The sequence below is a fragment of the Podarcis bocagei genome (genome assembly GCF_964188305.1).
Source record: "Podarcis bocagei genome assembly, chromosome: 9".
NCBI classification, from domain to species: domain Eukaryota; kingdom Metazoa; phylum Chordata; class Lepidosauria; order Squamata; family Lacertidae; genus Podarcis; species Podarcis bocagei.
In genome coordinates, this window is record NC_138134.1 from 10,153,726 (window position 1) to 10,170,940 (window position 17,215).

General features: G+C 42.8%; 1 protein-coding gene across 4 annotated transcripts in view; it reads right to left on the reverse strand.

The window, feature by feature from the left end:
* KCNIP4 (potassium voltage-gated channel interacting protein 4) overlaps positions 1 to 17,215 on the reverse strand; it is a 437,188-nt gene that overhangs the window by 248,722 nt on the left and 171,251 nt on the right. The gene's annotated exons all lie outside the window — the stretch shown is intronic.

Genomic DNA, 17,215 nt, shown 5'->3' on the forward strand with positions numbered 1-17,215 from the left:
TTGGCTGTACCTGCCCCTCTATTGCTGCTGCTAGGGAATTCCATTAAAGGAATCCAGGGCTCGCCTTGCTTTTGTCCGAACCCTGTCAAGGGACTAGGGCCACGCCAGAGCCCCTGGGAGCATCTGGGATGAGCTATGAGATCAAAGTCAGCTTCTCGCTCCCCCAGTATGCTTTCCCTTACTGACATACAGTGGTGCCCAATGTCAGTCCTGTTCCTGCCACCGTGCAGGTTCAGGTAGTCTGGAACCAATGCCTAAGCAACCACTCACATGCTGTAATCAATAAAGTTGTGGCCAAAACTTAATGCCAAAAACCTTAAACTAAAATCTGTGTCTATTGTGTCTTCCTTTGGGGGTGGTTTTGGGGGTCTTCACACGCAATTCAGGAGAGTAAATATACAGCAAAATCAACAAATTTGGAAATTATGAAATGAAGGGTGGAAAGCTTTGAAAAGGAAGTGTATTATCCTGGAATAATTAGTAATATTTAATATGGAAATGCATTATGCGTAGAAAGATAAATGTGTGGTCCTAAAGAGGAACAGTTAAATGCTGATTTTTTTATGAGGAATATATATATATATATATATATATATATATATATATGCAGGTTTTGGTGTTTTCGGGTATCTTCCCGTGTAAGAGTTGGGGTGTCTAGGCGACGTTTCGACGAGGTCTCACTCGTCATCTTCAGGCTGGTGCTTTCGGCTTCTTGTTACTAGAACAGAGCAGGATCTCAGTGTTTGAGTTCCTATAAATACTGTTGAGGGGGTGTGGTGTATAGCCTCCAACGTTCTGGGCAGAGAGGAAGTTCCCAGGTTATTGTGCCTTTTCTTCTTTTGTTCATTAATTACTTGAGGGATATCTTGAGTGATTTCTTGAGTGATATTCTGAGTACCACTTAGGAGGGTCATTAGGTGTGGATTAGTTGCTAAAGCTTTCGTGTCTTGACCTCTTGAGCTTGTGAAGAGTTTTTCTGAGTTTTTCTGAGAAGAGTTTTTCTGAGAAGATGGCTGTACTGCACTTAGTTGTGCTCTGGCTTGGCTTCGTGTATAGGGGCGAGCTGTGGTTTTGTGCCCTGTGCCAGCCAGATCTGTGTAGGGATTGCAGGGGGTGCAGCATCCGGAGGTGCCACTATGGTTTGGCTACTGGATGGTATCTGTAATTTATCTGTGGAGAGGGTCTGGGTTTGGGTCTGGTGTGGTTGATTGGAGATGGCGTTCTGTGTGCCTCTGGTTCTGGTGTCGGTTTTTGTGGGGAGGGCTAATTTCCAGATGTCTGGCAGGCGGGACGTGTCGTCACGCTTGTTCATGTTGTGAGGGTGTTTCTCTATCTCGATGGCTTCCATGATTATTCTCTTGTGGTGATGTTCCATGTTAAAGAGCAATTTGGAATCTGCAAAATTAATTTCGTGTCCTGTTTCTTTCATGTGTTGGTAAAGAGAGGAAGTTTTTTCTTCTTTTTTGACGGCATTCTTGTGTTCTGCGATACGTGCATTTATTCGTCTGTTTGTTTGTCCAATGTACGTGGCTGGGCAGACTTTGCAGGGTATTTCATAGACCCCTTGGTTTTCTAACTGGATTTTATCTTTTGGGTTTCTGAGGATATTGGCTATTTTTTGGTTGGTGCAAAAGGCTGTTTTGATATTGTGTTTATGGAGGATTTTGCTAATTTTATCTGTGGTGCCCTTGATATAAGGAAGGAGGGCCATGCCATTGTTTTCTTCTGTGTCTTGGTTTTTGGGGGGTGTTTCTTTTTGGATTAGCTTCGTAACCCTGTTTTGCTGGTATCCGTTGGCGATTAACACATTTGAGAGATTCTGTAACTCAGTTGTCAAGTGGTCTTCGTCAGCCAGGCGTTTGGTTCTGGAGATGAGAGTCTTGGCTACGGAGTTTATTTGTGCAGGGTGGTGGTGTGATTGTGTCCTAATCTACAAAAAACCTGATGGCTCCCTAGGACACACTATCTACCGGAAAAAAACACACACCAACCGCTACTTACATGCACAATCACACCACCACCCTGCACAAATAAACTCCGTAGCCAAGACTCTCATCTCCAGAACCAAACGCCTGGCTGACGAAGACCACTTGACAACTGAGTTACAGAATCTCTCAAATGTGTTAATCGCCAACGGATACCAGCAAAACAGGGTTACGAAGCTAATCCAAAAAGAAACACCCCCCAAAAACCAAGACACAGAAGAAAACAATGGCATGGCCCTCCTTCCTTATATCAAGGGCACCACAGATAAAATTAGCAAAATCCTCCATAAACACAATATCAAAACAGCCTTTTGCACCAACCAAAAAATAGCCAATATCCTCAGAAACCCAAAAGATAAAATCCAGTTAGAAAACCAAGGGGTCTATGAAATACCCTGCAAAGTCTGCCCAGCCACGTACATTGGACAAACAAACAGACGAATAAATGCACGTATCGCAGAACACAAGAATGCCGTCAAAAAAGAAGAAAAAACTTCCTCTATTTACCAACACATGAAAGAAACAGGACACGAAATTAATTTTGCAGATTCCAAATTGCTCTTTAACATGGAACATCACCACAAGAGAATAATCATGGAAGCCATCGAGATAGAGAAACACCCTCACAACATGAACAAGCGTGACGACACGTCCCGCCTGCCAGACATCTGGAAATTAGCCCTCCCCACAAAAACCGACACCAGAACCAGAGGCACACAGAACGCCATCTCCAATCAACCACACCAGACCCAAACCCAGACCCTCTCCACAGATAAATTACAGATACCATCCAGTAGCCAAACCATAGTGGCACCTCCGGATGCTGCACCCCCCTGCAATCCCTACACAGATCTGGCTGGCACAGGGCACAAAACCACAGCTCGCCCCTATACACGAAGCCAAGCCAGAGCACAACTAAGTGCAGTACAGCCATCTTCTCAGAAAAACTCTTCTCAGAAAAACTCAGAAAAACTCTTCACAAGCTCAAGAGGTCAAGACACGAAAGCTTTAGCAACTAATCCACACCTAATGACCCTCCTAAGTGGTACTCAGAATATCACTCAAGAAATCACTCAAGATATCCCTCAAGTAATTAATGAACAAAAGAAGAAAAGGCACAATAACCTGGGAACTTCCTCTCTGCCCAGAACGTTGGAGGCTATACACCACACCCCCTCAACAGTATTTATAGGAACTCAAACACTGAGATCCTGCTCTGTTCTAGTAACAAGAAGCCGAAAGCACCAGCCTGAAGATGACGAGTGAGACCTCGTCGAAACGTCGCCTAGATACCCCAACTCTTACACGGGAAGATACCCGAAAACACCAAAACCTGCATTCCTGTACCCGTGAAAATCTACGAAAGCAAATATATATATATATATATATAACAAAGTGAATGGAACACATTGTGGATATGAGCACATATTGAAGCACACACTGAAATCATGCTTGCTTTCCTTCAGTTAAATGTATGAAGCAGGGGTAGCTAATGTTATGTCTTCCCATCAGCCGGCATGGCTTAATAGTCAGGTATGAGGGGAGGGCACCAAATTGGCTAATCCAGTTGGTATGAATTGTGAACGATATACACATATGTTTTGTTTTAAGTAGTTTTAAGTAGTTTCAAGAAATTGGGCAGTGTTCTCGAAGCTACCAGTATGAGTTTGACCAAACCGCGGGAGGCAGTGGAAGACAGGAGTGCCTGGCATGCTCTGGTCTATGGGGTCACGAAGAGTCGGACACGACTAAAGAACTAAACAACAACAAAACATACACATAAGTACCTAAGTCTTGGGATCCTACCCAGGTTTGCCAAAGTTTCTTAAAATGAATGAATGCCACACATATTTTACATGTGTGCTTCAGTAAACACTGGTAGAATGCTGTGCAAGTAGAAAACATGTTTGCTGTCTAAACTGTAAAACTTCCCTTAGACTCCAATGAACCATAATCTCTACCCCATGACATACATGCAGATCTTACTAATCTATAGCTCTTCTCTGATGAAATTTATGGAGGGCAAAATATTCCTTTCATACATGTGCCTTAGTTCATTGCTAGAAAGCTGTGCTGTGTAGCTAGGAGCATTTTAGAAATTTGACCCTGATGAATTCTGAGTGGGATTTGTGACAGGGAAAATATCACAGTCAGTGGGATATGTTCCTGTCACATTAACTTTCATACACTCAAATGTTATTTCTTCTACCAGTCATACTGTGTGTCAGGGAACTGACATCGGAGTGAGAGGCGAAGGGGAGGCTCCCAGATGATGCTGGTGAAGGACCCAGCAGCAGGGGGAGAAACAGCTCAGTAGAGGGGGAAGCCAATCAGCGCAACACCAGGGATAAAGGGGGGCAGGCGGGGGAATTGGAGAGAGGGCTCCAGGACTCTTCACTGGACATCAGTGAGGAGAGCCCAGGTCCTCCGCTACCCACGCCTTCCCTGCGCAGAAGACTCCCGCGCAGTGAGAGGAGGAGGAGACTGGGTGTCAAACAACTTTTATGTTGCAAGAGGTTCAAGAAACGCCCACTGACGGATTCTGCCAGTGACTGAGGCAGCCATGATGAGAAGGGGCTGTGCAGTTAGAAAGGTTTAACAAGGCAAATTAACCGAGAAAGGCACCAGTTTACGCACGAGTAACTCATACCCATTACACTGTGGTCACCTTGAAATCCCCTGACTGAATTTGTATGAATGAATAAAGCAATTCAGGCCAAAAAAAAAAAAACAACAACAACCTCCAGACATTTACCAGCAGACCTGAACTTTGAAAATTCAGCTTAAACAATAAATTTTCCTGTGTATTTATTTACAGCAGGAGGGGCTTGTTCTGTTCAAGTGCAATTTGCTTCAAGTTGTGCATCAATACATTCAATTTATAAGCACACAAAGGCCTCTCAGCAAAACGTTTTGCACAAAAGCCATTCATTTCACATCAAAGTCCTGAGGCAAATAATCAAATTCAATCAGCAGAATGCTAATGACTACAAAACTGTGTGCTGGTTAAGCTTCATCTGCGGAGAAAGGAAGTTTTCTATAGCAAAAACAAAAATCTGGAATTTTTGAGAATGTCATAAGAATGTTTTAAAAACTATATGTAGTTTGATGTTATGTAGTTCATGATAAACGACAGTTGCCGACGGTATTTAACAAAAGAGGTAAACTGAGTTTTCTGTGTTAAGTGCTAGATATAAACTTTGCGGAACGCTGCAGAATTATGTACCGTATTTTTTGCTCTATAAGACTCACTTTTTCCCTCCTAAAAAGTAAGAGGGAATGTGTGTGCGTCTTATGGGGCGAATTCAGGCTGTGCAGCTATCCCAGAAGCCAGAACAGCAAGAGGGATTGCTGCTTTCACTGCGCAGCGATCCCTCTTGCTGTTCTGGCTTCTGAGATTCAAAATATTTTTTTTCTTGTTTTCCTCCTCCAAAAACTAGATGCGTCTTGTGGTCTGGTGCGTCTTATAGAGCGAAAAATACAGTGATTTATTTTTATTTATATGTAACCCACCTTTCTTCCAGTTTGATCATGGCTCTAGTTTTCGCTACACCCATTTTATCATCCTTGCAAAACACCTTGGTTTGAGAGCAAGTGATTGGCCCAAGGTCACTCAGTGAGCTTAATGACTGAATGGGAAGTGGACCCTGTGTCTCCCCAGACCCAGTCGTACACGATGCTGTAGAATACCCCATAAGAAAAGCAAAATTAAACATGGATTCTGCAAGCAAATACGCGTTCCTGCATGTACGAAGAGATCCAGTATCCTATTCCCCACCGTGCCTTGGATTGGTCTGCTGGAAAGCTAGGCTAGAATTTAAGCTAAATTTAATACTCCCCCCCCAAAAAAAAAATACCACCAAAGTGTTATGATATATGTTTTTAATTCAGAGAGTTTCAGAGTGAGGAAGTCTGGTTTGGGAAAGGCACCATCAAATCCTGTCAGATTTGATATTTTATGTCAGGAAACCCCAAAATGGCATCATTTTCTACTGTGCACCTTATGAATTGTGGGACTATCGGAAAAGCGATAACTTGTTATTTGGACAAAGTCATCACAGCCTCCAGCTCTGTGCTTTTCCTTGTTTGACCATGGGCAAGTGTTATAAACAAAATCTGCCCTTCCTCCATTATGGGGTATCCAAAAGCCCATACAGAGTCCTCACATAGGTTCCCTATTAGTAGGAGAAAATAACAGAGGCCAACCAGAGAATATTGAGAAGCAAAGCAGCTAGTAAGCCTGATCTTTATTAAAGCTGTTGCAACAGGGTGCTCCCCTCACACGCAGGAGGACGGAGGAGGACCTAGAACAAAGGTGTGCCTGCCCTTATATAGACATTTTAAATTTCCTGCCCTGGAGCTCAAGACCACCCCCAGAAACATCATACATACATCAGAGAAGGGGTGTAACCCAAGACCACCACCCCACAAACATCATACCTGCATCACAGAAAAAGTGGTCTACAACAGAAATTTGAATGTTGTTGTTTTTCCTGTCTGCCAGGTTATCTGATAATGCTTTATCTGATTGCCTTTCCTGGTAGTCTGGCCATTCCTTTGAAATGGTGATTACTAAATTCCTGTAACAAGGAAGGTTTTTTCACCTCCTTCCTCCTTGCAGAGAAACATTTGGTCAGCTTAGGAGTCAAAATGTTTTCAGGACTGTCTTCCGGTGCTGCTTCAGACATGTGGTTTATATATTTAAGTACATTTTTGCTTGGTACATTTATGAACATTTATTATATATCTAAGACCTTAAAATTCTTATAACACAAGCAGGTAAGAATATATCTCTTTGTCCTCTGCCTTCCCATTTGAATTCTTGCTCAGCCCAACAAAAATTAAATTCTTACTTGCAAATGTAGATACATGGTTTCAAATCCTAGTTATGACTGAACACCTGCTTAGTGTAAACCATGGCTAAGGCTGCTGAAGGAGGGCAGGCTTATGAGTCAGGAAGTAGGGGGAAGGAACATGTAAACTTATGTGGCCTACTTGTGATCTTTAAAACAAGATATTACATAGAAATGAAGCCATGGTGGACTAAATTTTAAAAGTGTGCCCCAGAAATATTTCAGGGGTTTCATGACAGACATATGGAGATGTTTGGTCAGTGCTGAAAGAGTTCTGCTTAGGCAAGAAACTTGAAAGCAAATATTAGTGGGTTTTACAATTCTGCATTAATTTCAAGGTTTGACTCCAGCTACCTTGTTTCAAGGAAGTGAGAGCTGGACCATAAAGAAGGCTGATTGCCGAAGAATTGATGCTTTTGAATTATGGTGCTGGAGGAGACTCTTGAGAGTCCCATGGACTGCAATAAGATGAAACCTATCTATTCTGAAGGAAATCAGCCCTGAGTGCTCACTGGAAGGACAGATCCTGAAGCTGAGACTCCAATACTTTGGCCACCTCATGAGAAGAGAAGACTCCCTGGAAAAGACCCTGATGTTGGGAAAGATGGAGGCCACAATGAGAAGGGGATGACAGAGGATGAGATGGTTGGACAGTGTTCTCGAAGCTACCAGCATGAGTTTGACCAAACTGCGGGAGGCAGTGGAAGACAGGAGTGCCTGGCGTGCTCTGGTCCAGGGGGTCACGAAGTGGCGGACACGACTAAACGACTAAACAACAACAACACCTTGTTTCAACACATGATAAAATGAGCCAGAATCCAAAAATTAATAAAAGATAGTAGATTTCATTATTTGATATGATGGCGATCACTTAATTTTGAATCAAGCTCATCCAACAATCCAATATGAAATTCTAAAATGTTTTGTCTGGTTAATGAGCAGGATGCAAGGAGGACATAAATGCAGTAACTTATAAAAGCTTCATTTACTGTTGGTTTGTTGGTTTTTTGCATTCTCGTTTAGGGAGAGACCTTGCTGGCCCTCAGTAATAGGCGGATTTATTCCAAAACAAAGTAAGCAAGCGTGTAAATGCCAATTAAGCACCACTACTTCTGTTTCCAACAGCACCATTTGACAGAGGCACCTCATAAAGCTCTTTAATGCAAAGTAAGAACTGAGGAGCTTGTGCTGCATTTTAATGGCAACATTTCTGTTAATTGAATTGTGTGATTTAAACTGCCGCTACTGTAAGGCATTCAGGCTGATAAGGATTTGTCTTCCAAACCTTTCTAGGCCAGATTCTTATTTCAAAACAGATGAACACTGACTCCGTTTTCTATACAGCTCGTTCTCTCTCTCTCTCTCTCTCTCTCTCTCTCTCTCTCTCTCTCTCTCTCTCTGTCTCTCAAACAAGCATAATGGTGTTTGATACGAGTACTATACCAGAACTTTTCTAAGCTAGGGCAAAATTCAGCCCAATTCTGGGGAATGAATCCTATTTATTTTACAGTGCTTTTTTTAGAGAGAGAGAAAGAAAGGTACCAGTGCTCACCAAGAAGTAAGTATACTCTTCAGTATCCCCAGAAAAAAACACTGTTTTTACAGGGGTACAGTCATACCTCATGTTATGTTTGGTTCATGTTACGTTCTTTCAGGTTACGTCCTGTGGCGACCCGGAAGTACTGGAAAGGGTTACTTCCGGGTTTTGCCGCTCGCGCATGCGCTCAAGCGCCAAATCGCACTGCACATGTGCACAGATACGGCGCTTCAGGTTACGCTCTTTTCATGTTGCGAACAGACCTCCAGAACGGATCCCGTTCGCAATCAGAGGTACCACTGTACCTTGGTTCTCCCACTTAATCTGTTCCAGAAGTCCATTCCAAAACCAAAGCGTTCCAAAGCCAAGGTGCGCTTTCCCATGGAATGTAATGCAAAATGGTTTAATGCGTTCCAGAGTTTTTAAAAGAACCCCTAAAGCAGCAATTTAACATGAATTTTACTATCTAACAAGACCACTGAACCATAAAATGAAAGCAATGAACAATATACTGCAGTCACACAATAAATCAGTCGGTAGTTGAACTGGGTTCCACACAGTCACAAAAACAAACAAAAAAGAACCGTAAAAAGAAAAATGCAAAATAAATAGCAAAAACAGACAGACCTCAGCATAACACTCAAAACAGAAGGGTGGCACTCAAAACAGAGCACGTTTAGCTTCCAAAAAAAGTTCGCAAACCGGAACACTTACTTCTGGGTTTGCAGTGTTTGGGTTCCAAGTTGTTTGAGTACCAAGGTGTTTGAGAACTGAGGTACCACTGTATTATGTATAACTCTCTTTTCCTCAGAGCAGCTCAAGGCAGCGTTGTCCCCCACCTGCCTCATTTTATTTTTCCAACTGCCCTGTCTGATAGGCTGAGGGAGAGGCTTGGATCAAGGTCACCTAAATAACTTGGCCCAGATCTAATCCAACACCTTAGATAAAAACAAACACTTTAATGACTCTCTCACATATGGCCAGAAACACCCGGGTGAGAATTTGGGGGCCGAAAGAGACTTCAGTGTATGATCTTTCTATCTTCCTTCACAGGACAGGAAAGGCAGAAATCAACCTTAAAGCATACTAGCTTTGTAAATTTACACCGCAATGTTCTCAAAATGTAACAAGGAAACCGTAGGGCAGTTTCTTTGCTAAAACTGCTTGACAGAAATAAGGGGCATCCTAATTTTTCCAAACAGAAATTTAAGATGTGTTTTTATATATAGGAGAGTTGCATTCCACCTTTCCAGAACAAGGTCTTTGTGATGTTTTGCGCATTTATTTGAGCCTTTCAGTTTTGTGAGAATGGATCTGGAGAATATGTTGGTTAATGAGGCGTGAGCTTTGCCTTCTAGGGAAATGACTAATGGCAATTGTGCTGCAAAAGCTGGGGTCAGGCAATAGCCTCCTCTTGAGTTGTCCCACTGACAGCAAAGGGTTGACAGTGACAAAAGTCTTTGAAGGCTGCAACCCTAAAGCACAATTCTACTGCAGAACACAGTGGGACTTGCTTCTGGGATAACATGCACAGGACTGCATAACTGAAGTAACACAAGCACTCTTAGTCCGTTCAAAAATAGGCAGGTTCACCTGATTCTCCCTGCTATGTTGCAAGAAAGCATTCTCAGACTCAGGCAGTGACTTGCTTGAACAAATTATGAAAATCTAGGACAACAAAATCACAAAGCCCCATTACAACATTAGACAAGTGTACATTTACAATGTATTTATACATGTTTCTAAGTTAAGGCAACAGAGCTGACATTTGTCTTGCATATGGTTCTTGGAAGATTTTTCAACAGCGTCCTTGAAAAAGAACCTTTTGTAAGGTAACAAAAAAATCATTTGTAATAGGACACATTTATATGCGGGTGGCGCTGTGGGTTAAACCACAGAGCCTAGGGGTTGCCAATCAGAAGGTCAGTGGTTCGAATCCCCACGACGGGGTGAGCTCCCATTGCTCGGTTCCTGCCAACCTAGCAGTTCGAAAGCACGTCAAAGTGCAAGTAGATAAATAGGTACCGCTCCGGTGGGAAGGTAAACGGCGTTTCTGTGCGCTGCTCTGGTTCGTCAAAAGCAGCTTAGTCATGCTGGCCACATGACCCAGAAGCTGTTTGCCGGCTTCCTCGGCCAATAAATCGAGATGAGCGCTGCAACCCCATAGTCAGTCACGACTGGACCTAATAGTCAGGGTCCCTTTACCTTTTACTTTTTTCCCTACAAAGGGTGGTTTATATATTAGGGAAGATGAACTGAAATGGAGAAGCTTCTTCATGAAATATCCTACTCCCCAACAAAAAGGCCTATTTTAACAATCTTTTGGAGGCACAGGAAGAGACCTAGTTAAATTTAGCACCAGTGAGGTCTACATAACCCTTCCCTTTGATGAATGCTTTGGCAGATCTGTAGAGTTGAAAAAGGAAATTGTTTTCTTATTCTCCGCTCCTTTTCTTCTTGAAATGTGCCCATGTTGCATGGGGTTGTTCTTGTTTATAAAGTGATTGTGTGCATCACCTCCAACTCAAAGCCACCCTGCAAGATGCTCACTCTAACCAGCCTTTCTCAACCTGTGGGTCCCCAGATGTTGTTGAACTACAACTCCCATCACCCCTAGCTAGCAAGGCCAGAGCTCAGGGATGATGGGAGTTGTAGTCCAACAACATCTGGGGACCCACAGGTTGAGAACCAGCTGTTAGGGCCCTGAGTGAATCAGCTCCTTCCCTCCTTCTGCCAGGCTCCCCAAGTAGGGGGCCCAGCCCCCCCAAAAAAAATTCAATGAAGGGGCTGGGCCCCCTCAAAGTTCCACAGCAGCCATGCACACACACTGAGGGGTGTGCTCGAATCACATGTGCAAGCCATGGGGCCCTGGCCCCTTCAATTGTGGGGGCAAGGCAGCCTTCTGCTGTCTATTCTTCTTTCCTCACTGAGACATTCAGTGTCTCAGTATTTCTCTACTATGGACTCACACAATGTGCCATACCTGTGATTCCATTCCCCCCCCCCAATAATATTTATTAAGTTTCATACAAATACAACACATTACTATAAAATCAATGAAACAAAAATAAAAGAACAAGAAAAAAGAAATCGAACACATATAACAAATGCTAACCAAAAATATAACCACAAACACTTCAACAATAAAAGTTAATTAATTAATTAAATTTCCAACTTCTTAAACATATTAGTTGAATTCCTCTAATCTCTTCCATCTGAATTTCCTTGTAGCTAAATGTAGCAGTTTCCCAATATCATTATTCAAAAACACAATATTCCGATTATAATCAAATTTCTTTTCTTAACATTCTATATCTTATTTATTTATTTAATCTTGATTTATTCCTAGGCCTGTTTAGTACCTTCAAGTAACTACTAATCTTTAATATTACAATATTTGTTCAAATAATCTTTAAATTTCTTCTGTTCTTCTTGATTTTCCACTTCTTTCTGGTCAGTGAGATCAGCCACATCCAAAAAGTCCATCATCTTCATCTGCCATTCTTCCACCGCTGGTAATTCTTTTGTTTTCCACTTTTTGGCTATTAAAATTCGTGCAGCAGTTGTGGCGTACAAAAATACTCCTACATCTTTCTTGGGCAGCGAACCTGTGATTCCTTTGGTGATGACGATTGCTCCCAGTGCAAAAGTGGGAGCTGCCCATAGAAAGCAATAGGGCACTACAGGATTCCGCATAGCTGTGACCAAGAACCAGACTGCCCTGTCCTACAAAAAGTTAGGAGGTTCCTTTCTTCGGCCTTCTGTATGGACCTCAGGAAATTTCCATCTCCAGGCAATGAGAAGAATTGCCTTAGAATGTTCTTACCCGTGGGTAGGCAAACTAAGGCCCGAGGGTCAGATCCGTCCCAATCGCCTTCTCAATCCAGCCTGCAGACGGACTGGGAATCAGCGTGTTTTTACATGAGTAGAATGTGTCCTTTTATTTAAAATGCATCTCTAGGTTATTTGTGGGGCCTGCCTGGTGTTTTTACATGAGTAGAATGTGTGCTTTTATTTAAAATGCATATCTTGGTTATCTGTGGGGCATAGGAATTCATTCATCCCCCCCCCCAAATATAGTCCAGCCTCCCACAAGGTCTGAGGGACAGTGGACTAGCCACCTGCTGAAAAAGTTTGCTGACCCCTGTTCTTACCTCTGTGCCTGAAACATTCTGTAAATACTGGAAGCTCATGAGGTTATTAGACCATTTTGGGGGGCTGTGAAATTGGTTTTGATTTTACATACAAAGGTCTATACTTGTAAGTAACAAAGACTTCCACAAGAACAGCAGCTCTTTTATCTTCGTCCAGTGTTCTAACCACTACATCACGCTGCCGCACAATTCTGCTAATCTTCTTTCTTTTCTAAACTAGAATGCCCCTAAACACTTTACTCTTTCATCACAGAGGCGCTGTAAATGGTTGACTATTTTGGTTGTACCTTTTCTGTACCTTTTCAAGTTCCTTTTATAAAAGGGGGTAAAACTGCAATTTTGTAAGGTCTAAAAATAAGATTTTACCTGAGAGGAATAATTATTTATCATTTAGAGTTAACAGGGGTTTTTTTAAAAAAAAAATGTGGGTCACATTCTGTTCAATAAATGGCACTACCTCATAGATTTGTCTGTCATGGATTAATGCTTCTTCACTAATTACATTTCATATATAATCTCACTCTGTGTAGGGCTGGTATTTATTGAGGTTTCTAATCAGTATGTTGTGTTTCTATAATTGCAATATCCTCGGCAATATGAGGACCAACGCAAAACGACAAACTTTATTTTTAAATCTGGCTCGGCTTGTTCGTTGTCATAGCAACGGATATTCCAAATGTAGCCAACTGTGACTGAGCGAGTCCGGCAGTGACTAAGAAGTTAACTTCATAGTGTAAATTTACACGATCTGAATTACAGAAAAATGGCACTACAAGGTAAAAACATCCTTAAAATTAATCAAAGTGGCATGTGATTTTTTTATATATAAATCGCCCCCATCTGGTTAAATGGAAAGATACACCCCACAGAAAAGATTATCAGGAATTTTTTTTGTTCCTCTTTTACCGCTGAAGAATTGGTCACCTTGTATGATGACCTGTGTCAGGAGAGATACGGGGAAATGTGTCCGTGTTTAATTCTCCTCGAGAACTGAGCAGCGGCTCAAGGCAAAGAGACGAGTTGTTCTTATAAAAATGTGTCATATCATACACAACCTTTATTGGTTTTGACCATGAGTATTAGGATTTCATTTTGGGGAAAACAGCAACCCAAAAACAAAGTGGCTAGGCAGCTTTTTGGAAAGCTAAAGGCACAGGGTGATTTGACTAGGTTTTACTCCGAGTATACCCACTGAAATTACTGAACATGACTAAGTTACCAGTACATCTTAGCTGAATACCTGACCAGAGGCGTGGAGCCAGGCCTCCCCTCCCAAACTGCTTGTCAATGGTATACTGATTTTGGTTTTTTTAAAGGGACTCTGAAAGCCACACCTGGCAGTTGTATCAGGAGAGAAAATGTACAAGGAACTCTTGTTTCTACCTCTTGGCTGCTCATGGGATATGCATGTGGAAGCAAAGCAGGCTTTACCTAGCTGGATCAGGGCCCTTTGATAGCCACCTTCAGTTTCTAGGTAGGATATCAACACCGTGTTGTGTGTGTATGTAATCTCTGGAGGAGCATTTGTTATCAGAAATCCCTCAAATTAATGGATTTATTTTGTCTTCTTTCATTTGATATCCTCTCAGTTTCTATTTTCCATCTCCTTATGTGTGTTACCAGTTTCAATCTTTCCCCCCACCTCTCTTCAGCAGTTTTTCAGAGTGGGGACTTAGGATCCGGGTGGCGCTGTGGTCTAAACCACTGAGCCTCTTGGGCTTGCCGATCAGAAGGTCAGCGGTTCGAATCCCGCAATGGGGTAAGCTCCCGTTGTTCTGTCCCAGCTCCTGCCAACCTAGCAGTTCAAAAGCATGCCAGTGCAAGTAGATAAATAGGCACTGCTGCAACAGGAAGGTAAATGGCGTTTCCGTGTGCTCTGGTTTCCATAACGGTGTCCCATTGTGTCAGAAGTGGTTTAGTCATGCCGGCCACATGACCCAGAAAGCTGTCTGTGGACAAACACCGGCTCCCTCTGCCTGAAGAAGAGATGAGCGCCACAACCCCATAGTCGCCTTTGACTGGACTTAACCGTCCAAGGGTCCTCTACCTTTTTACCTTTTTAATACTACACAAAAGGAACTGATAAATAGGTTGTCCCAGTTGACCTGTGATGAGAAAGCTTTGACAGCTTTTACACTGGCAAGTCTCATGCCTGCCCTGCCACTAATTGTTCTTGAAATGTCCCCAGAGGACAGAGAGTTGCTGTTGTTTCTGACCTCCAAGTCAAAGCATCCTTCTGGGATACTTGCCCTAAGCTGCTAGGAAAACAATTTCTTCTCTGTTTCTGCAAACCCTTTTCCTTTCCATAAAGGTAAAGGTAAAAGGACCCCTGACCATTAGGTCCAGTCGTGGCAGACTCTGGGGTTGCGGCGCTCATCTCGCTTTACTGGCCAAGGGAGCCAGCGCACAGCTTCCGGGTCATGTGGCCAGCATGACTAAGCCGCTTCTGGCAAACCAGAGCAGCGCATGGAAACGCCATTTACCTTTCCGCCAAAGCGGTACCTATTTATTTACTTGCACTTTGACGTGCTTTCGAACTGCTAGGTTGGCAGGAGCTGGGACTGAGCAACGGGAGCTCACCCCGTCACGGGGATTCGAACCGCCAACCTTCTGATCGGCAAGCCCTAGGCTCAGTGGTTTAGACCACAGCGCCACCCGTGTCCCATATACCTATTAGGTCTATAAATTACCATATAACATATATCAACACAAAAAATAGTGGCAATTTATTGTTGACAAAGGACAGCTGGACATATAAAGGGCCCCATTACCTTCAGTAGCTTAGGGCCTCATCAAACCGAAATCTGGCCCTGGCCCTTCCCCTCAGCTTTTGCCACCTTACTCTGCCTAAGGACAGGCGTGCAAAAACTTCCTATTCCTCATGTTGCCCCTGCTGCACTGAACTGCCCTGCACATGCATTGAAGAGGGATGGACTCCCTTCAGCCCAATGGGAGTCCCTCTGTATACAGGTACTGCACCCTCATTCTAAGAAAGATTAAGCATCAAGATGTTTCATCAAAGGAACACAGTTTCAACACTGAAAAAGCAAGTACAGCAAAATTCATATATGGCATTCTGAAGCAGCACCTTCTGCATCAGAATTGCTGCTGCTGGCATTCATGCGTTTTGCTTAAATTATTCTTTCATGGTATTTTCTTACGTTCTGTAAGCTGCCCTGGGAAATTGTTTTGACGCCTTGGTAAGAATTCTCATAAGAAATACATAATAAATAAACCGCAGTACCAGCCATCCTGTTTGCTAAAGGCAGGCAAAGTACTCTTATGGCTTTCGGAGACATTAATAGATTTCCCGAACTCTTCAATAAGATATACCAAAAATTAAAAAGGAAACAAAATAATAAATACAAATTCAGTAATCAGTATATAGTAATTCTTTTGCCTACTACTAAACACTTCCTGTTTACACTCTGAACTCATCTTATTACTGATGAGCATAATTTGGGGACTAGCATTGAATTTTTCATTAAATTTCCCCAATGTCGGCTTTTATTTCCCCATTTTGGAAGGGAGGCTTCAATCTGCTTTCTCTCACCCAGTGATATTTTTCTAGAAAAGGAGATGCTGGAGATCAGCATGTACTTTTCCCTTGTTCTCTTAGAATGGCAACGGTGCACACCTGAGATGTGCCGGAGCTGAATTCAATGAAATATTACAATGAAGTAGCTTAGACCAAGAGATGGAAACCTGGCTGCATTCCCCTGGAAATCTGAAGGGGTGCAACGAATTTGGCATGTCTCTTGGAGTTCATCTGCTGAGCTTCATGGTTGAATGGTACCCCGGTCAACTTTGGTGTTGTAACCACTCCACTATACTGGTTCTCAGTTGTTGTTCTTCTAGCTACTGTTTTTGCAAGCAAATGTATGTCCAAGGAGATCAGGCTGGTGTACACAGTTCCTGCCATTTTATCCTCACAACAACTCTGTGAGATATGGAGGGCTGAGAAGTAGTAGTAGTACAGTCATACCTCAGGTTACAGATGCTTCAGGTTGTGTTTTTTTGGGTTGTGAACCACTGAAACCTGAAAGTACTGGAAGGGGTTGCTTCTGGGTTTTGGCGGTCATGCATGTGCAGAAGTGCTCAATTGCGCTTTGTGCATGTGTAGAAGTGCCGAATCACAACCTGCACGTGCGCAGACATGCCACTGTGCGTTGTGGATGCTGCGGGTTGTGAACATGCATCCCGTATGGATCACGTTCGCAACCCGAGCGTCCACTGTTGTAGTAATTTTATTTTTTCTACCCTGCTCATCTGGCTGGGTTTCCGCAGCCACTCTGGGTGGCTCCCAACAGAATATTAAAAACATGATAAAAACTTCCCTAAACAGGGCTGCCTTCAGATGTCTTCTAAAAGTCAGATAGTTGTTTATTTCCTTGACGTCTGATGGGAGGGTGTTCCACAGGGTGTTCTATTGAGAAGGCTGGTTCAAGTTTGCTTTGTGGCTAAATGGGGGCTCTGAGCCCTTATACTGTACACCACAGGTGCTCTTTAATGGTAGGAATAGTCCTTTTAAGAACTGCTACATCAATCAATAGCACACAAATTGTAAAAATAGAATCGGGGGGGGGCAGAGACTGGGAAGTGAAACGCACCATAGCATTAACTTGTCTTTACTAATCACAAGGCTATTGTTCAGAGCTTTGTCTATCAGTTACTTCCATAATTCCC